The sequence below is a fragment of the Bombina bombina genome, chromosome 4 (assembly GCF_027579735.1).
Source record: "Bombina bombina isolate aBomBom1 chromosome 4, aBomBom1.pri, whole genome shotgun sequence".
In the NCBI taxonomy this organism is placed as follows: domain Eukaryota; kingdom Metazoa; phylum Chordata; class Amphibia; order Anura; family Bombinatoridae; genus Bombina; species Bombina bombina.
In genome coordinates, this window is record NC_069502.1 from 661,961,021 (window position 1) to 661,982,667 (window position 21,647).

Below are 21,647 nucleotides of genomic sequence, written 5' to 3' on the forward strand. Positions count from 1 at the left end.
TTAATTCAGTTGATTGGAGAAAAAAAGCCCTATCAGAAAATCAGTCTGTGTATAAAACACACAATATACAAATAAGTCAGAGGTTAAAAATAAGTTTTTCTGATTTTACCTGTCTGACTTGAAGATCAATTAAAAATAATTTAAGAAAAAAAATCCGTCAAAGCTAAAATGAAACCCTAATTTTGTCATTGCTAGTATTTTGTCAAACTAACGGCTAGATTTAGAGTTTTGTCGGTAACGACCCGCATATCTAACACTGTCTTTTTTTCCCCCGCACCTTTTAAATACCGCTGGTATTTAGAGTTCACAGAAGGGCTGCGTTAGGCTCCAAAAAGGGAGCGTATAGCATATTTACCGCCACTGCAACTCTCAATAACAGCGGTGCTTACGGACGCGGCCAGCTTCAAAAACGCGCTCGTGCACGATTCCCCCATAGAAAACAATGGGGCATTTTGAGCTGAAAAAAAAACCTAACACCTGCAAAAAAGCAGCGTTCAGCTCCTAACGCAGCCCCATTGTTTCCTATGGGGAAACACTTCCTATGTCTGCACCTAACACACTAACATGTACCCCGAGTCTAAACACCCCTAACCTTACACTTATTAACCCCTAATCTGCCGCCCCCGCTATCGCTGACACCTGCATATTTTTTTAACCCCTAATCTGCCGCTCCGTACACCGCCGCAACCTACATTAATCCCTATGTACCCCTAATCTGCTGCCCCTAACACCGCCGACCCCTATATTATATTTATTAACCCCTAATCTGCCGCCCCCAACGTCGCCGCTACCGACCTACAATTATTAACCCCTAATCTGCCGACCGGACCTCACCGCTACTATAATAAATGTATTAACCCCTAATCCGCCTCACTAACCCTATAATAAATAGTATTAACCCCTAATCTGCCCTCCCTAACATCGCTGACACCTAACTTCAAGTATTAACCCCTAATCTGTCGACCGGACCTCACCGCTACTCTAATAAATGTATTAACCCCTAAAGCTAAGTCTAACCCTAACACCCCCCCTAAATTAAATATAATTTAAATCTAACAAAATAAATTAACTCTTATTAAATAAATTATTCCTATTTAAATCTAAATACTTACCTGTAAAATAAACCCTTATATAGCTACAATATAAATTATAATTATATTGTAGCTATTTTAGGATTAATATTTATTTTACAGGCAACTTTGTATTTATTTTAACCAGGTACAATAGCTATTAAATAGTTATTTACTATTTAATAGCTACCTAGTTAAAATAATTACAAAATTTCCTGTAAAATAAATCCTAACCTAAGTTACAATTAAACCTAACACTACACTATCAATAAATTAATTAAATAAAATACCTACAATTATCTACAATTAAACCTAACACTACACTATCAATAAATTAATTAAATACAATACCTAAAAATAAATACAATTAAATAAAACTAACTAAAGTACAAAAAATAAAAAACAACTAAGTTACAAAAAATAAAAAAATAATTACAAACATTAGAAAAATATTACAACAATTTTAAACTAATTACACCTACTCTAAGCCCCCTAATAAAATAACAAAGCCCCCCAAAATAAAAAAATGCCCTACCCTATTCTAAAATTAAAATAGAAAAGCTCTTTTACCTTACCAGCCCTTAAAAGGGCCTTTTGCGGGGCATGCCCCAAAGAATTCAGCTCTTTTGCCTGTAAAAAAAAAAACATACAATACCCCCCCCCCCCCAACATTACAACCCACCACCCACAAACCCCTAATCTAACCCAAACCCCCCTTAAATAAACCTAACACTAAGCCCCTGAAGATCTCCCTACCTTGTCTTCACCACACCGGGTTGACCGATCCGTCCTGGCTCTGACGTCTTCATCCAAGCCCAAGCGGGGGCTGAAGATGTCCATGATCCGGCTGAAGTCTTGATCCAAGCGGGAGCTGAAGAGATCCATGATCCGGCTGAAGTCTTCTATCAAGCGGCATCTTCAATCTTCTTTCTTCCGGATCCATCTTCATCCCGCCGACGCGGAACATCCATCTTCACCGACGACTTCCCGACGAATGACGGTTCCTTTAAGGGACGTCATCCAAGATGGCGTCCCTCGAATTCCGATTGACTGATAGGATTCTATCAGCCAATCGGAATTAAGGTAGGAAAATTCTGATTGGCTGATGGAATCAGCCAATCAGATTCAATTTCAATCCGATTGGCTGATCCAATCAGATTGAGCTTGCATTCTATTGGCTGTTCCGATCAGCCAATAGAATGCGAGCTCAATCTGATTGGCTGATTGGATCAGCCAATCTGATTGAAATTGAATCTGATTGGCTGATTCCATCAGCAAATCAGAATTTTCCTACCTTAATTCCGATTGGATGATAGAATCCCATCAGCCAATCGGAATTCGAGGGACGCCATCTTGGATGACGTCCCTTAAAGGAACCGTCATTCCTCGGGAAGTCGTCGGTGAAGATGGATATTCCGAATCGGCGGGATAAAGATGGATCCGGATGAAAGAAGATTGAAGATGCCGCTTGATAGAAGACTTCAGCCGGATCATGGACCTCTTCAGCTCCTGCTTGGATCAAGACTTCAGCCGGATCATGGACCTCTTCAGCTCCCGCTTGGATCAAGACTTCAGCCGGATCATGGACATCTTCAGCCTCTGCTTGGGCTTGGATGAAGACGTCGGAGCCAGGACGGATCGGTGAACCCGGTGTGGTGAAGACAAGGTAGGAGATCTTCAGGGGCTTAGTGTTAGGTTTATTTAAGGGGGGTTTGGGTTAGATTAGGGGTATGTGGGTGGTATTGCATGTTTTTTTTTTTTACAGGCAAAAGAGCTGAATTCTTTGCGGTATGCCCCGCAAAAGGCCCTTTTAAGGGCTGGTAAGGTAAAAGAGCTTTTCTATTTTAATTTTAGAATAGGGTAGGGCATTTTTTTATTTTGGGGGGCTTTGTTATTTTATTAGGGGGCTTAGAGTAGGTGTAATTAGTTTAAAATTGTTGTAATATTTTTCTAATGTTTGTAAATATTTTTTTATTTTTTGTACTTTAGTTAGTTTATTTAATTGTATTTATTTGTAGATATTGTATTTAATTAATGTATTGATAGTGTAGTGTTAGGTTTAATTGTAGGTATTTTAATTAATTTAATGATAGTGTAGTGTTAGGTTTAATTGTAACTTAGGTTAGGATTTATTTTACAGGTAATTTTTGTAATTATTTTAACTAGGTAACTATTAAATAGTTAATAACTATTAAATAGCTATTGTACCTGGTTAAAATAAATACAAAGTTGCCTGTAAAATAAATATTAATCCTAAAATAGCTACAATATAATTATTATTTATATTGTAGCTATATTAGGATTTATTTTACAGGTAAGTATTTAGCTTTAAATAGGAATAATTTATAGGGACCACCAAATCCCCCCTTCAAGTAAAATGGGAATTAGACCTAAATAAAGAATATGACATACATTCCTGGAATGAAATTATTTACGGGGCAGGGAAGGGGCTACTAGGAGCTGACATGCTTGAAAACGTAATTAAAACCAACTTTCGTTGGTACCTTACACCACTTATTACCTCACATGCCATCAGACACGGATCCAAACTCTGCTACAGAGGCTGCGATGTAGAAGGTTCCTATAGACACATGTGGTGGGACTGCCCTCATTCACATAGAACATGGAACAGACTATCACACTTTTTGAGCTCTCTTTTAGATAGTCCAATTACACTTTCATTAGAACAAGCACTACTGCACACTAAACTTAAGGAGTTCAATAAACACATAAACCATTTCATAAAGATAACATGTACAGCAACTAGGGTGTGTATAGCACGCCGATGGAAGGAATCTGCCCCTACATGGGGAGAGGTTATTGTTAAAATCAGACACTACTATAACATGTCAGCACAGGCTGCCATATTACAAGACACACAGGAAACCTTCCAGAAGGTTTGGTTTTACTGGATTATGCACGACACATCAAACTCCAGAATAGAGGACAAGTGAAAGGTTAACTTCAAGGAAGCGCTTCTATTAAAGCATTGAAAGGCTCCCTCAGCCCCAATAGATACTAACTTGGAACTTACAAAGTTAGGGCAGAGATCCTGGCTAAGTCCTCCCCCATCCCCTTACCCACCCTCTTTCTCTCCATTTCTACATCATCTCTTTCTTCTTCTTTACCCTATACTTTAGGCCTAACGAAAAAATGTTTACATTGTTTTTACATGATTCAGTTTAATTATATTTGTTAGGTCCATCGCCGGACTCTGTACATGCAGATGGTCGACTAATTGTAACATCGGCATTTTTCCCTTTCCTTTTCTTTTACTCATATCTTGTTATTGTCAAAAATATACTCAATAAAAATTTATTTCAACTAAATAGGAATAATTTATTTAATAAGAGTTAATTTATTTCGTTAGATTTAAATTATATTTAATTTAGGGGGGTGTTAGTGTTAGGGTTAGACTTAGCTTTAGGGGTTAATAAATTTAATAGAGTAGCGGTGAGGTCCGGTCGGCATATTAGGGGTTAATACTTGAAGTTAGGTGTCAGCGATGTTAGGGAGGGCAGATTAGGGGTTAATACTATTTATTATAGGGTTATTGAGGAGGGAGGCGGATTAGGGGTTAATAACTTTATTATAGTAGCGGTGAGCTCCGGTCGGCAGATTAGGGGTTAATAATTGTAGGTAGGTGGAGGCGATGTTGGGGGCGGCAGATTAGGGGTTAATAAATATAATATAGGGGTCGGCGGTGTTAGGGGCAGCAGATTAGGAGTACATAGGGATAACGTAGGTGGCGGCGGTGTGCGGTCAGCAGATTAGGGGTTAAACATTTTTAATAGAGTGGCGGCGATGTGGGGGGGACCTCGGTTTAGGGGTGCATAGGTAGTTTATGGGTGTTAGTGTACTTTAGAGCACAGTAGTTAAGAGGTTTATGAACCGGCGTTAGCCCAGAAAGCTCTTAACTCCTGGCTTTTTTCTACGGCTGGAGTTTTGTCGGTAGATTTCTAACGCTCACTTCAGCCAAGACTCTAAATACCGGCGTTAGAAAAATGCCATTGAAAAGATAGGATACACAAATGGCGTAGGGGGATCTGCGGTATGGCAAAGTCGCGGCTAGAAAGTGAGCGTTAGACCCTTACCTACAAGACTCTAAATACCAGCGGTAGACCAAAACCAGCGTTAGGAGCCTCTAACGCTGGTTTTGACGGCTAACGCAGAACTCTAAATCTAGCCGTAAGTAATTTAAATAAAACATAGGTACTCAAACTAATTTTTTAATATAAAATTCTATTTTTATTTCAAATATGCTAATTTTAGAAGACACACTCATACTTTCTTACTACTGTTTGTTTGGGCTTTTAGAGATATGCTATTTCAAGTGCACCAAATACATATATATGTAGGGAATAAATAGGAATCATCAGATGCTATAGTGGTCAGGAAACAGCACATGAGCTGCATTTGACAGAATACTATATCTTTGGGTTATCTGCGAGAAGATAACACCAAAGGACATTTCAAATCCCAGCTTTGTAATTTCTTGCACATTAGTTAGTTCTTGAGGCATTTAGATATCTTTAACACTGGTATATGAATTTACAGAAACTTTCTGTCAAGTCACACAAATGTAAAACGGGTTTGAGTCATGTATTCCATTTCTGAATTAGTAGCTTATCCTCCGAACTGAATTGCATTGGCAATAACAAACTGTGCTTTTTATGAGCATAGCAGGCCCCTCAGTCATGACTAGATTTTTAAGAAAAAAAAAATCTGAAATAAGCAAGCATCCTGCTACTGCAATAAAAAAATAAATGCACTGTGCATATTTATCCAGTCCCATCCCAAGTGGGGATCTTGACACTTACCCCAAGAATACTGGGGGACCCCGTTGTTTGAACCTCCTGAAGGGATTTCCTACACACGAACCCAGAGGATCACCTTCTTTGATCGTAAGCTGGGATTCCACTGCCTGAAGGATAAGGATTTACCACACGGCATTGCTTCTCATTGATCCTCCTAATGGAGGTTCCACTTTTATAGGCCGAATATCTATTAAGCCTATCCAGTGAAAGTTTTGTCAATTTTAGTTTATCAGGTTGGACGAGTCAAAATCCTAATGGCCAAGAACTTCGGTTATATAAATGCGTTTCCCCGATTCAAGTCCTCGGGGCACACTAACAAGTCAGATTTCCAGGATATATGAACTACAGCACAGAAGAAATAAATGAGCTGATCAGTAACCATGGTTAGTACTCCTTTCGCCAAGTTAATCCTGAAACTCTGTCCTGTGAGTGGGTTCTGAGTACTGAAATTGAGAATCACTGTGCTAATGTACACTATAAGCAATGCATAAATTCAGATATTTATGTATGCATGTTTTTGTATTTTTTTTTCTTATATCTACTGGACAGTTTTTTTGTTTTTAAACATTTTAAATAATTTCAAACAAGTGAGATACTAGCCATTGCTTAATGGCATTTATAACATTTCTCTGCTTTCATAAATAATTGACTTATATTTGTTGATAAAAAAAACACAGTCTTAAAGGCACAGTAAATCCATGTTTGAGATGGCCAAAAAAGAGCACTCGCACTTCAAATATAGCTAGCAGGGTGCCAGCTAAAGTATAAAGTAGCAAGGATTCAGGCAGGCACTTGCTAGATTTTAAAGATAATCACACTTTCATTCTCTAAAAAATGTGATATTTTGGTGTTAAACCACCACATCATCAGACAAAAATGGAACTTATCAGAATGAAATTTATACACATATAGCCCCTCCTCTCAGTGAAAAACCATTAAATAGAGGTTGCCTTGGCAACCAAAAACAGAATAGCAGTGTCAGTATAACATCATCAGATAAATCAAAAATATATGAGCAAATTATATCAAGTGAAAATAAACAATTGCTATGAATAAAAGTGAGTGCTGTGATTGATCATGATGATCGTGAACTACAGCGATAAATTTACATAGGAATAATGGATGTTTACAGGGACCGGATTCAATATTAACTACAATTCAGTCACCAGCAATCATAACGTATCAAAAATATTGACTTAACCGTTAATATAGTTAAAATATTAGCAAGTTAATAGCACATTCAGGCTGTAATATTCGGCTACAGAAAATCCCATGCCATGGGAAGCCATTCTCAGCCATCAGCGTTTTAGTGGGTAGTCCACACCCTTCAAGGCACCACTCAAGTTTAAGGGTGGATCTTGGTACTATTAGCTATAACACTATAATATTATATCAGGATACCGACATGCCTTCAAAAGTAATAACACCTCAGGGTGGGACCCATTAATCATTGCCTCCCAATACGGTAAACAGGGAGATAAGGAGATAGAAACACAGTTCAGTAATTAGCATTACAAAAGCCACATACCCTTTTATCACAGAGTAAAATAAATAAAATGAAGTTTCAATGTGTCGTCATAAAATAAACAGTTATAGAAAACGCTGTTGGTTTAATCTCATTGTATATATCCAGCGGTTAAACTGCAGCTCGCCTCTCATGGAGTCGCATAATTATTGTAGGAACATGGCAATTACTAGACATGTGCATTTGTTGCTTTTCAGGTTGCAACAAATGCTGAATATGCCAGCATCATTCGGAGCCAGATATCGTCGTATAAAAGCGCAACACAAAAATTCACTGGCAGCGTACATATTCGACATTCGTTGCTACCCGAAAGCAATTACAAATGATGAGAATTATCAAAAGTAAATTCCATTGTTATAAGCCAGTTCTATAAAACTTTGTTAATATCATTGAGTGTAAAAAGAAGCACAATAAAACCCACTAAATAGGAAGCTACATAAAAAGGACCAGTAAATACAGTACAATTGCATAATTAAGTGCATAATAAAAAGACAATGCAGTAGCACTTACTCTCAATTTAAAATAAGCAGTAGAATTTTTCTCTTCCAAATGTATTTTTTCCAATTTGCCAGCCCCCTGTATCATGTGACAGCCATCAGCCTCAAACTAATATATACACACACACTGCTCAGCAAGTACCTCAGAAAGTATGTTTACCTATCTCAAAATCTAGCTGTATTTAATTAAAAAAAAAAAATTAATCAATGCAAATAGGAACAACTAGGCACTCAAACAATAGGTACAGCAAAAACATTAGTCTTGAAATATAGGACATAATTAACCCCTTAAGGCCCAGCGACGTCCTGGGCTTCTCTCTGCCGCGATCTCGCTCAAAATAGCAACATCAGGCTATTTCTGAATGCCCCACAAGTGGGGCATTGCAGAAATAGATTTGCAGAGTTACCGATGCAGAGGGGGCCACTCTGCATTTGGAGAGAGCGGTGGTGCCGATCGTTGGTGGGCGGGAGGGAGGGACCGTTCTGCGATGCTAGAGGGAATAAAAAAAAATAACCGTCATTGAGGGGGAGTAGGGGCAATGAGGGGAATCCCATGTGGGATCCATTAACGGAAAGGGATCTGGGAGAGGGGTAGGGTATTGGGGGGGGGCAGCTACACTACAGAAAAAAATGGGTCTTATATTTAAAGAGCTTTTTTTTTGGGGGGGGGGGAAGAGAATCAGGGAGGTTGGGGGAACCTACACTGCACCAAATAAAATGTATATATATATATATATATATATATATATATATATATATATATATATATATATATATATATATATATATATATATATATATATATATATATATCTTTTATTTTCATACTGGCAGAGTTTCTGCCAGTACTTAAGATGGTGGTGACAATTGTGAGGTAGGGGGAGGGAAGAGAGCTATTTGAGAGTGGTCAGGGAGGGATCAGGGGGTGGGATGTGTCAGATGGGAGGCTGATCTCTACACTAAAGCTAAAATTAACCCTACAAGCTACCTAATTAACCCCTTCACTGCTGTGCGCACAGCGGCATTTAGCGCCCTTCTAATTACCAAAAAGCAATGCCAAAGCCATATATATGTCTGCTATTTCTAAACAAAGGGGATCTCAGAGAAGCATTTACAACAATTTGTGCCATGATTGCACAAGCTGTTTGTAAATAATTTCAGTGAGAAACCTAAAATTGTGAAAAAGTTAGATATTTTTTTTTTCTTATCACATTTGGCGGTGAAATGGTGGCATGAAATATACCAAAATGGGCATAGATGAATACTTTGGGTTGTCTACTAAAAAAATATATATAGTTTTGATAGGTAAATATATAAAAAACAAAAAGGTTCTATCTCTGTTTAAAAATGTAGTGATGGCACAAATGCTCTGGTCTTTTGGGGAAGTTTTTGTCTGAAATGCCCGGTCCTTAAGGGGTTAAGGATACTCTCGATAAAGGATGCGAGATGTAGGTATTTATAGGTATGATCATTAATCCATTACAAGTTACAAAACCAATTTGACCAATCCTTAATACATTACCAAAAATTCACAAAAACTTGGAAAATCCCCTGGGAAGACCAATCGTCTCAGCAAGAGACTCGTGTCTCCCCTAGCAATTGACCATTTTTTACAGTCCTGTGTTCAGTGTATGGATTCTTATTTTAAGGCATTCTACACGTTTCTTACAAAAACTTTAAAGGAAATACAATCTGAGCATGAAAAAAGTTTTGTTAGTCATTGCAGATGTGACTAGCCTATATACCAAGATCCCCCACAATGAGGATAAACAAGCAGTGGCTAATGCTTTGAATCTAGTTCCTTATGCCGGACCTCCTATAAAATTCCTACAGTAGTTATTAGATCTAAGCTTGTGGCTAAATTATTTTAACATTTGAGTCCCTATATTACCTACAGACATCACAGTCATAGGGTCAAATGTGGCACCATCATTTGCCATTTTATTCATGCAAGATTATGAGGACACCATCATGGAAGTATCCAAGAACCCACATATACACCTATAGAGTAGATACATAGATTTGTTTTTTTTAACGTGTGGGTTGAAATCGAATCTGAACTCTTGAAATGATTTCATAGAATGGTAAGTTGGACCATCTGGTTAAAATGTAAGATCTCTTACAGCAGGGAGCAGATTAAATTCCTGGATCTGAGGATTTATAAAAAAAGGTAATGATAACACATTGGCAACTACTCAAAACCATAAGCCAACAGATAGAAATTCTCTGCTACTATCTTCTAGTTGCCAGTGCCACCATCCTGCATTAATGAGAGCTATACCACAAGCAGAGATGGAAAGAGTAATGAAAAAACATAATTTATGCTTACCTGATAAATTTATTTCTCTTGTAGTGTATCCAGTCCACGGATCATCCATTACTTATGGGATATTAACTCCTCCCCAACAGGAAGTGCAAGAGGATTCACCCAGCAGAGCTGCTATATAGCTCCTCCCCTAACTGCCATTACCAGTCATTCGACCGAAAACATGCAGAGAAAGGAAAACCATAGGGTACAGTGGTGACTGTAGTTTAATGGAAAAATTACCTGCCTTAAAGTGACAGGGCGGGCCGTGGACTGGATACACTACAAGAGAAATAAATTTATCAGGTAAGCATAAATTATGTTTTCTCTTGTTAAGTGTATCCAGTCCACGGATCATCCATTACTTATGGGATACCAATACCAAAGCTAAAGTACACGGATGACGGGAGGGACAGGCAGGCTCTTTATACGGAAGGAACCACTGCCTGAAGAACCTTTCTCCCAAAAACAGCCTCCGAAGAAGCAAAAGTGTCAAATTTGTAAAATTTGGAAAAAGTATGAAGAGAAGACCAAGTTGCAGCCTTGCAAATCTGTTCAACAGAAGCCTCATTCTTAAAGGCCCAAGTGGAAGCCACAGCTCTAGTAGAATGTGCTGTAATTCTTTCAGGAGGCTGCTGTCCAGCAGTCTCATAGGCTAACCGTATTATGCTACGAAGCCAAAAGGAGAGAGAGGTAGCCGAAGCTTTTTGACCTCTCCTCTGACCAGAATAAACGACAAACAGTGAAGACGTTTGTCGAAAATCCTTAGTTGCCTGTAGATAAAATTTCAGGGCACGGACTACATCTAGATTGTGTAGCAGACGTTCCTTTTTCGAAGAAGGATTAGGACACAAAGATGTAACCACAATCTCTTGATTGATATTCCTGTTAGTGACCACCTTAGGTAGGAACCCAGGTTTAGTACGCAGAACTACCTTGTCTGAATGAAAAATCAGATAAGGAGAATCACAATGTAAGGCAGATAACTCAGAGACTCTTCGAGCCGAGGAAATCGCCATTAAAAACAGAACTTTCCAAGATAACAACTTGATATCAATGGAATGAAGGGGTTCAAACGGAACCCCCTGTAAAACATTAAGAACTAAGTTCAAACTCCATGGTGGAGCAACAGTTTTAAACACAGGCTTGATCCTAGCTAAAGCCTGACAAAAAGCTTGAACGTCCAGAACTTCTGACAGACGTTTGTGTAAAAGAATGGACAGAGCTGAAATCTGTCCCTTTAAGGAACTAGCGGATAAACCCTTTTCTAAACCTTCTTGTAGAAAAGACAATATCCTCGGAATCCTAACCTTACTCCATGAGTAACTCTTGGATTCGCACCAATATAAGTATTTGCGCCATATCTTATGGTAAATCTTTCTGGTAACAGGCTTCCTAGCCTGTATTAAGGTATCAATAACTGACTCAGAAAAAACACGTTTTGATAAAATCAAGCGTTCAATTTCCAAGCAGTCAGCTTCAGAGAAATTAGATTTTGATGTTTGAAGGGACCCTGGATCAGAAGGTCCTGTTTCAGAGGTAGCGACCAAGGTGGACAGGATGACATGTCCACTAGATCTGCATACCAAGTCCTGCGTGGCCATGCAGGCGCTATTAGAATCACTGATGCTCTCTCCTGTTTGATTCTGGCAATCAATCGAGGAAGCATCGGGAAGGGTGGAAACACATAAGCCATTCCGAAGGTCCAAGGTGCTGTCAAAGCATCTATCAGAACCGCTCCCGGATCCCTGGATCTGGACCCGTAACGAGGAAGCTTGGCGTTCTGTCGAGACGCCATGAGATCTATCTCTGGTTTGCCCCAACGTCGAAGTATTTGGGCAAAGACCTCCGGATGAAGTTCCCACTCCCCCGGATGAAAAGTCTGACGACTTAAGAAATCCGCCTCCCAGTTCTCCACTCCCGGGATGTGGATTGCTGACAGGTGGCAAGAATGAGACTCTGCCCAGCGAATTATCTTTGATACTTCCATCATTGCTAGGGAGCTTCTTGTCCCTCCCTGATGGTTGATGTAAGCTACAGTCGTGATGTTGTTCGACTGAAACCTGATGAACCCCCGAGTTGTTAACTGGGGCCAAGCCAGAAGGGCATTGAGAACTGCTCTCAATTCCAGAATGTTTATTGGTAGGAGACTCTCCTCCTGATTCCATTGTCCCTGAGCCTTCAGAGAATTCCAGACAGCGCCCCAACCTAGTAGGCTGGCGTCTGTTGTTACAATTGTCCAGTCCGGCCTGCTGAATGGCATCCCCCTGGACAGATGTGGCCGAGAAAGCCACCATAGAAGAGAATTTCTGGTCTCTTGATCCAGATTCAGAGTAGGGGACAAGTCTGAGTAATCCCCATTCCACTGACTTAGCATGCACAATTGCAGCGGTCTGAGATGTAGACGTGCAAAGGGTACTATGTCCATTGCTGCTACCATTAAGCCGATCACCTCCATGCATTGAGCTACTGACGGGTGTTGAATGGAATGAAGGACACGGCATGCATTTTGAAGCTTTGTTAACCTGTCTTCTGTCAGGTAAATCTTCATTTCTACAGAATCTATAAGAGTCCCCAAGAAGGGAACTCTTGTGAGTGGAAAGAGAGAACTCTTCTTTTTGTTCACCTTCCATCCATGCGACCTTAGAAATGCCAGTACTAACTCTGTATGAGACTTGGCAGTTTGAAAGCTTGAAGCTTGTATCAGAATGTCGTCTAGTTACGGAGCTACCGCAATTCCTCGCGGTCTTAGTACCGCCAGAAGAGCACACAGAACCTTTGTGAAGATTCTCGGAGCCGTAGCCAATCCGAATGGAAGAGCTACAAACTGGTAATGCCTGTCTAGAAAGGCAAACCTTAGATACCGGTAATGATCTTTGTGAATCGGTATGTGAAGGTAAGCATCCTTTAAATCCACTGTGGTCATGTACTGACCCTTTTGGATCATGGGTAAAATTGTCCGAATAGTTTCCATTTTGAACGATGGAACTCTTAGGAATTTGTTTAGGATCTTTAAATCCAAGATTGGCCTGAAAGTTCCCTCTTTTTTGGGAACCACAAACAGATTTGAGTAAAACCCTTGTCCTTGTTCCGACCGCGGAACCGGATGGATCACTCCCATTAATAAAAGATCTTGTACGCAGCGTAGAAACGCCTCTTTCTTTATTTGGTTTGTTGACAACCTTGACAGATGAAATCTCCCTCTTGGGGGAGAGAATTTGAAGTCTAGAAGGTATCCCTGAGATATGATCTCTAACGCCCAGGGATCCTGGACATCTCTTGCCCAAGCCTGGGCGAAGAGAGAAAGTCTGCCCCCCACTAGATCCGTTCCCGGATCGGGGGCCCTCGATTCATGTTGTCTTAGGGGCAGCAGCAGGTTTCCTGGCCTGCTTGCCCTTGTTCCAGGACTGGTTAGGTCTCCAGCCTTGTCTGTAGCGAGCAACAGCTCCTTCCTGTTTTGGTGCAGAGGAAGTTGATGCTGCTCCTGCTTTGAAATTACGAAAGGAACGAAAATTGGACTGTCTAGCCTTAGGTTTGGCTCTGTCTTGAGGCAGGGCATGGCCTTTACCTCCTGTAATGTCAGCGATAATTTCTTTCAACCCGGGCCCGAATAAGGTCTGCCCTTTGAAAGGTATATTAAGCAATTTAGATTTAGAAGTAACGTCAGCTGACCAGGATTTTAGCCACAGTGCTCTGCGTGCCTGAATGGCGAATCCGGAATTCTTAGCCGTAAGTTTAGTTAAATGTACTACGGCATCTGAAATAAACGAGTTAGCTAACTTAAGGGCTTTAAGCTTGTGTGTAATCTCATCTAATGGAGCTGATTCAAGTGTCTCTTCCAGAGACTCAAACCAAAATGCTGCTGCAGCCGTGACAGGCGCAATGCATGCAAGAGGTTGCAATATAAAACCTTGTTGAACAAACATTTTCTTAAGGTAACCCTCTAACTTTTTATCCATTGGATCTGAAAAGGCACAGCTATCCTCCACCGGGATAGTGGTACGCTTAGCTAAAGTAGAAACTGCTCCCTCCACCTTAGGGACCGTTTGCCATAAGTCCCGTGTGGTGGCGTCTATTGGAAACATCTTTCTAAATATCGGAGGGGGTGAGAACGGCACACCGGGTCTATCCCACTCCTTAGTAACAATTTCAGTAAGTCTCTTAGGTATAGGAAAAACGTCAGTACTCGCCGGTACCGCAAAAACATAATTTATGCTTACCTGATAAATTCCTTTCTTCTGTTGTGTGATCAGTCCACGGGTCATCATTACTTCTGGGAATATAACTCCTCCCCAACAGGAAATGCAAGAGGATTCACCCAGCAGAGCTGCATATAGCTCCTCCCCTCTACGTCACTCCCAGTCATTCGACCAAGAATCAACGAGAAAGGAGAAACCAAGGGTGAAGTGGTGACTGGAGTATAATTTAAAAGATATTTACCTGCCTTAAAACAGGGCGGGCCGTGGACTGATCACACAACAGAAGAAAGGAATTTATCAGGTAAGCATAAATTATGTTTTCTTCTGTTATGTGTGATCAGTCCACGGGTCATCATTACTTCTGGGATACCAATACCAAAGCAAAAGTACACGGATGACGGGAGGGATAGGCAGGCTCATTATACAGAAGGAACCACTGCCTGAAGAACCTTTCTCCCAAAAATAGCCTCCGAAGAAGCAAAAGTGTCAAATTTGTAAAATTTGGAAAAAGTATGAAGCGAAGACCAAGTTGCAGCCTTGCAAATCTGTTCAACAGAGGCCTCATTCTTAAAGGCCCAAGTGGAAGCCACAGCTCTAGTAGAATGAGCTGTAATTCTTTCAGGAGGCTGCTGTCCAGCAGTCTCATAGGCTAAACGAATTATGCTACGAAGCCAGAAGGAGAGAGAGGTAGCCGAAGCCTTATGACCTCTCCTCTGACCAGAGTACACGACAAACAGGGAAGACGTTTGTCGAAAATCCTTAGTTGCCTGCAAGTAGAACTTGAGGGCACGAACTACATCCAGATTGTGTAGAAGACGTTCCTTCTTTGAAGAAGGATTTGGACACAAGGATGGAACAACAATCTCTTGATTGATATTCCTGTTAGTGACTACCTTAGGTAAGAACCCAGGTTTAGTACGCAGAACTACCTTGTCTGAGTGAAAAATCAGATAAGGAGAATCACAATGTAAGGCTGATAACTCAGAGACTCTTCGAGCCGAGGAAATAGCCATTAAAAACATAAAATTGTTATCTTGGAAAGTTCTATCAATGGAATGAAGGGGTTCAAACGGAACACCCTGTAAAACGGTAAGAACTAAGTTTAAACTCCATGGCGGAGCAACAGTTTTAAACACAGGCTTGATCCTAGCTAAAGCCTGACAAAAGGCTTGGACGTCTGGATTTTCTGACAGACGCCTGTGTAACAAGATGGACAGAGCTGAGATCTGTCCCTTTAATGAGCTAGCCGATAAACCCTTTTCTAAACCTTCTTGTAGAAAGGACAATATCCTAGGAATCCTAACCTTACTCCAGGAGTAACCTTTGGATTCGCACCAGTATAGGTATTTACGCCATATCTTATGGTAAATCCTTCTGGTAACAGGCTTCCTAGCCTGTATCAGGGTATCAATAACCGACTCAGAAAAACCACGTTTTGATAAAATTAAGCGTTCAATTTCCAAGCAGTCAGCTTCAGAGAAGTTAGATTTTGATGTTTGAATGGACCCTGTATCAGAAGGTCCTGTCTTAGAGGTAGAGACCAAGGCGGACAGGATGACATGTCCACTAGATCTGCATACCAAGTCCTGCGTGGCCATGCAGGCGCTATTAGAATCACTGATGCTCTCTCCTGTTTGATTTTGGCAATCAATCGAGGAAGTAGCGGGAAGGGTGGAAACACATAAGCCATCCCGAAGTTCCAAGGTGCTGTCAAGGCATCTATCAGAACCGCTCCCGGATCCCTGGATCTGGACCCGTAGCGAGGAAGTTTGGCGTTCTGGCGAGACGCCATGAGATCTATCTCTGGTTTGCCCCAACGTCGAAGTATTTGGGCAAAGACCTCCGGATGAAGTTCCCACTCCCCCGGATGAAAAGTCTGGCGACTCAAGAAATCCGCCTCCCAGTTCTCCACTCCCGGGATGTGGATTGCTGACAGGTGGCAAGAGTGAGACTCTGCCCAGCGAATTATCTTTGATACTTCCATCATTGCTAGGGAGCTTCTTGTCCCTCCTTGATGGTTGATGTAAGCTACAGTCGTGATGTTGTCCGACTGAAACCTGATGAACCCCCGAGTTTTTAACTGGGGCCAAGCCAGAAGGGCATGGAAAACTGCTCTTAATTCCAGAATGTTTACTGGCAGGAGACTTTCCTCCTGATTCCATTGTCCCTGAGCCTTCAGAGAATTCCAGACAGCGCCCCAACCTAGTAGGCTGGCGTCTGTTGTTACAATTGTCCAGTCCGGCCTGCTGAATGGCATCCCCCTGGACAGATGTGGCCGAGAAAGCCACCATAGAAGAGAGTTTCTGGTCTCTTGATCCAGATTCAGAGTAGGGGACAAGTCTGAGTAATCCCCATTCCACTGACTCAGCATGCATAATTGCAGCGGTCTGAGATGTAGACGTGCAAAGGGTACTATGTCCATTGCTGCTACCATTAAGCCGATCACCTCCATGCATTGAGCTACTGAAGGGAGTTGAATGGAATGAAGGACACGGCATGCATTTAGAAGCTTTGTTAATCTGTCTTCTGTCAGATAAATCTTCATTTCTACAGAATCTATAAGAGTCCCCAAGAATGGAACTCTTGTGAGAGGAAACAGAGAACTTTTCTTTTCGTTCACTTTCCATCCATGCGACCTTAGAAATGCCAGAACTAACTCTGTATGAGACTTGGCAGTTTGAAAGCTTGAAGCTTGTATCAGAATGTCGTCTAGGTACGGAGCTACCGAAATTCCTCGCGGTCTTAGTACCGCCAGAAGGGCACCCAGAACCTTTGTGAAGATTCTTGGAGCCGTAGCCAATCCGAATGGAAGAGCTACAAACTGGTAATGCCTGTCTAAGAAGGCAAACCTTAGATACCGGTAATGATCTTTGTGAATCGGTATGTGAAGGTAAGCATCCTTTAAATCCACTGTGGTCATGTACTGACCCTCTTGGATCATGGGTAAGATTGTCCGAATAGTTTCCATTTTGAACGATGGAACTCTTAGGAATTTGTTTAGGATCTTTAAATCCAAGATTGGCCTGAAAGTTCCCTCTTTTTTGGGAACCACAAACAGGTTTGAGTAAAACCCTTGTCCTTGTTCCGACCGCGGAACCGGATGGATCACTCCCATTAATAACAGATCTTGTACACAGCGTAGAAACGCTTCTTTCTTTATCTGGTTTGTTGACAACCTTGACAGATGAAATCTCCCTCTTGGGGGAGAGAATTTGAAGTCTAGAAGGTATCCCTGAGATATGATCTCTAGCGCCCAGGGATCCTGAACATCTCTTGCCCAAGCCTGGGCGAAGAGAGAGAGTCTGCCCCCCACTAGATCCGGTCCCGGATCGGGGGCCCTCGGTTCATGCTGTCTTTGGGGCAGCAGCAGGTTTCCTGGCCTGCTTGCCCTTGTTCCAGGACTGGTTAGGTTTCCAGCCTTGTCTGTAACGAGCAACAGCTCCTTCCTGTTTTGGTGCAGTGGAAGTTGATGCTGCTCCTGCTTTGAAATTCCGAAAGGGACGAAAATTAGACTGTCTAGCCTTAGCTTTGGCTTTGTCTTGAGGCAGGGCGTGGCCCTTACCTCCTGTAATGTCAGCGATAATTTCTTTCAAACCGGGCCCAAATAAAGTTTGCCCCTTGAAAGGTATATTAAGTAATTTGGACTTAGAAGTTACATCAGCTGACCAGGATTTTAGCCACAGCGCCCTACGTGCCTGAATGGCGAATCCTGAGTTCTTAGCCGTAAGTTTGGTTAAATGTACTACGGCCTCCGAAATGAATGAATTAGCTAGTTTAAGGACTCTAAGCCTGTCCGTAATGTCGTCCAGCGTAGCTGAACTAAGGTTCTCTTCCAGAGACTCAATCCAAAATGCTGCCGCAGCCGTAATCGGCGCGATGCATGCAAGGGGTTGCAATATAAAACCTTGTTGAACAAACATTTTCTTAAGGTAACCCTCTAATTTTTTATCCATTGGATCTGAAAAAGCACAGCTATCCTCCACCGGGATAGTGGTACGCTTAGCTAAAGTAGAAACTGCTCCCTCCACCTTAGGGACCGTTTGCCATAAGTCCCGTGTGGTGGCGTCTATTGGAAACATCTTTCTAAATATTGGAGGGGGTGAGAACGGCACACCGGGTCTATCCCACTCCTTAGTAACAATTTCAGTTAGTCTCTTAGGTATAGGAAAAACGTCAGTACTCGCCGGTACCGCAAAGTATTTATCCAACCTACACAATTTTTCTGGTATTGCAACAGTGTTACAATCATTAAGAGCCGCTAAAACCTCCCCTAGTAATACACGGAGGTTCTCCAATTTAAATTTAAAATTTGAAATATCTGAATCCAATCTGTTTGGATCAGAACCATCACCCACAGAATGAAGCTCTCCGTCCTCATGTTCTGCAAGCTGTGACGCAGTATCAGACATGGCCCTAGTATTATCAGCGCACTCTGTTCTCACCCCAGAGTGATCACGCTTGCCTCTTAGTTCTGGTAATTTAGCCAAAACTTCAGTCATAACAGTAGCCATATCTTGTAATGTTATCTGTAATGGCCGCCCAGATGTACTAGGCGCCATAATATCACGCACCTCCCGGGCGGGAGATGCAGGTACTGACACGTGAGGCGAGTTAGTCGGCATAACTCTCCCCTCGCTGTTTGGTGAAATTTGTTCAATTTGTACAGATTGGCTTTTATTTAAAGTAGCATCAATACAGTTAGTACATAAATTTCTATTGGGCTCCACCTTGGCATTGGAACAAATGACACAGATATCTTCCTCTGAATCAGACATGTTTAACACACTAGCAATAAACTTGCAACTTGGTTACAATCTTATTTAACAAAAACGTACTGTGCCTCAAAGAGCACTAAACGATTAAATGACAGTTGAAATAATGAACTGAAAGACAGTTATAGCATCAATCCTTAAAAACAACACAACTTTTAGCAAAGGTTTGTTCCCATTAGTAAAGTAACAATAATTAATTTGAAACATAAAAATTACAGAGCAACGTTTTTAATCACAGTCAATATATAAGTCTCACAGCTCTGCTGAGAGAATCTACCTCCCTCCAAAGAAGTTTGAAGACCCCTGAGATCTGTTAGAGATGAACCGGATCATGCAGGAATACAAGAGTAACTGACTGGAATTTTTTGATGCGTAGCAAAGAGCGCCAAAAACGGCCCCTCCCCCTCACACACAGCAGTGAGAGAGAAACGAAACTGTCACAATTAAAACAAGCAACTGCCAAGTGGAAAAATAATGCCCAAATATTTATTCACTCAGTACCTCAGAAAATGCAAACGATTCTACATTCCAGCAAAAACGTTTAACATAATAAATACCTATTAAAAGGTTTAATGTACTTTTAACAGAGTAATTCCGGTGAAATACCATCCCCAGAATACTGAAGTGTAGAGTATACATACATGTCATTATAACGGTATGGCAGGATTTTCTCATCAATTCCATTCAGAAAATAAAAACTGCTACATACCTCAATGCAGATTCATCTGCCCGCTGTCCCCTGATCTGAAGCTTTTACCTCCCTCAGATGGCCGAGAAACAGCAATATGATCTTAACTACTCCGGTTAAAATCATAGTAAAAACTCTGGTAGATTCTTCTTCAAACTCTGCCAGAGAGGCAATAACACGCTCCGGTGCTATTGTAAAATAACAAACTTTTGATTGAAGTTATAAAAACTAAGTATAATCACCATAGTCCTCTCACACATCCTATCTAGTTGCTGGGTGCAAGAGAATGACTGGGAGTGACGTAGAGGGGAGGAGCTATATGCAGCTCTGCTGGGTGAATCCTCTTGCATTTCCTGTTGGGGAGGAGTTATATCCCAGAAGTAATGATGACCCGTGGACTGATCACACATAACAGAAGAAATAAGAACTTTCAAAATATAAAACATCCAATGATGCCCACATTAGAATGGCAAATAGTAGAAAGCAATATGGAACAAAGAGTGACAAACCGGTGGCAAAACATTTATCAGAGGCGGGACATAATGTGAGTGACTTAGGTTTCACACTAATTGATCATGTCCCACCACTAAAGAGAGAAGAGGACAGACATAAGAGGCTAATCCAAGTTGAGAGTAGATGGATTTACCGTATAAACATGCTACTGCCCTATTAGCCAATTAGACTGACACGGTTTCTTATTTATTTTCATGATTCGGGTAGAACATACAATTTTAAATAACTTTCCAAATTACTTCTATTATCAAATTTACTTAATTCTCTTGGTATCATTTGTTGAAGGAGCAGCAATGCACTACTCGTTTCTAACTGAATGCATGGGGTGAGCCAATGTTAATCTGTATCTATATGCAGCCACTAATCAGCAGCTAGAACCTAAATTCTTTGCTGCTCCCGATTTTACCTAGATAAAACTTTCAGCAAAGGATAACAAGAGAAGGAAGCAAATTAAATTAAATAGATGATTAAAATTGTCTCTCTAAATCATGAATGTCTAATTATGACTTTAATGTCCCTTTAAGCTCACATTATAAACAGTTATATTTCTAGAACAATGTTTTAGATTTACCTATTGTTGAGTGCATAGCTGTTCCTATTTGCATCAGATTACTTTGCCACATTTTATTAAATACAGCTTTCTAGATTTTGAGAGAAGTAAGCAGTATCTCAATGTATATATAAATTACCATAATGGTATTTACCAAGTGCCTCGAAGGGTGTGGACTATATACTACAAAGCTGATGTGTGTGCTACTAGTGACAGTCTACTCCAGAATATTTATTGTTTAAAAGATAGATAATCCCTTTATTACCCATTTCCCAGTTTTGCATAACCAACACGGTTATATTAATATACTGTTTACCTCTGTGATTACCTTGTATCTAAGCCTCTGCCGACTGCCCCCTTATTTTAGTTCTTTTGACAGACTCGCATTTTAGCCAATTAGTGCCGACTCCTAGGTATCTCCAGGTGCGTGAGCATGTTATCTTTATGGCACACATGAACTAACTCTAGCTGTGAAAAACTGTCAAAAGGCACTGAGATAAGAGGCGGCCTTCAAGGGCTTAGATATTAGCATATGAGCCTACCTAGGTTTAGCTTTCAACAAAGAATGCCAAGAGAACAAAGCAAATTGGAAAGTTGCTTAAAATTGCATGCCCTATCTGAATCATGAGTTTAATTTTGACTAGACTGTCCTGTTAATTTTTAATCCGGTCCCTGTACGTATCTGGTATTCCTATGTAAATTATCACTGGA

General features: G+C 40.9%; 1 protein-coding gene across 1 annotated transcript in view; it reads right to left on the reverse strand.

Annotated features, from left to right (window-relative positions):
• The window catches only part of HSF2 (heat shock transcription factor 2), a 96,686-nt gene that overhangs the window by 65,453 nt on the left and 9,586 nt on the right, over positions 1–21,647 (reverse strand). The window lies entirely within an intron of this gene.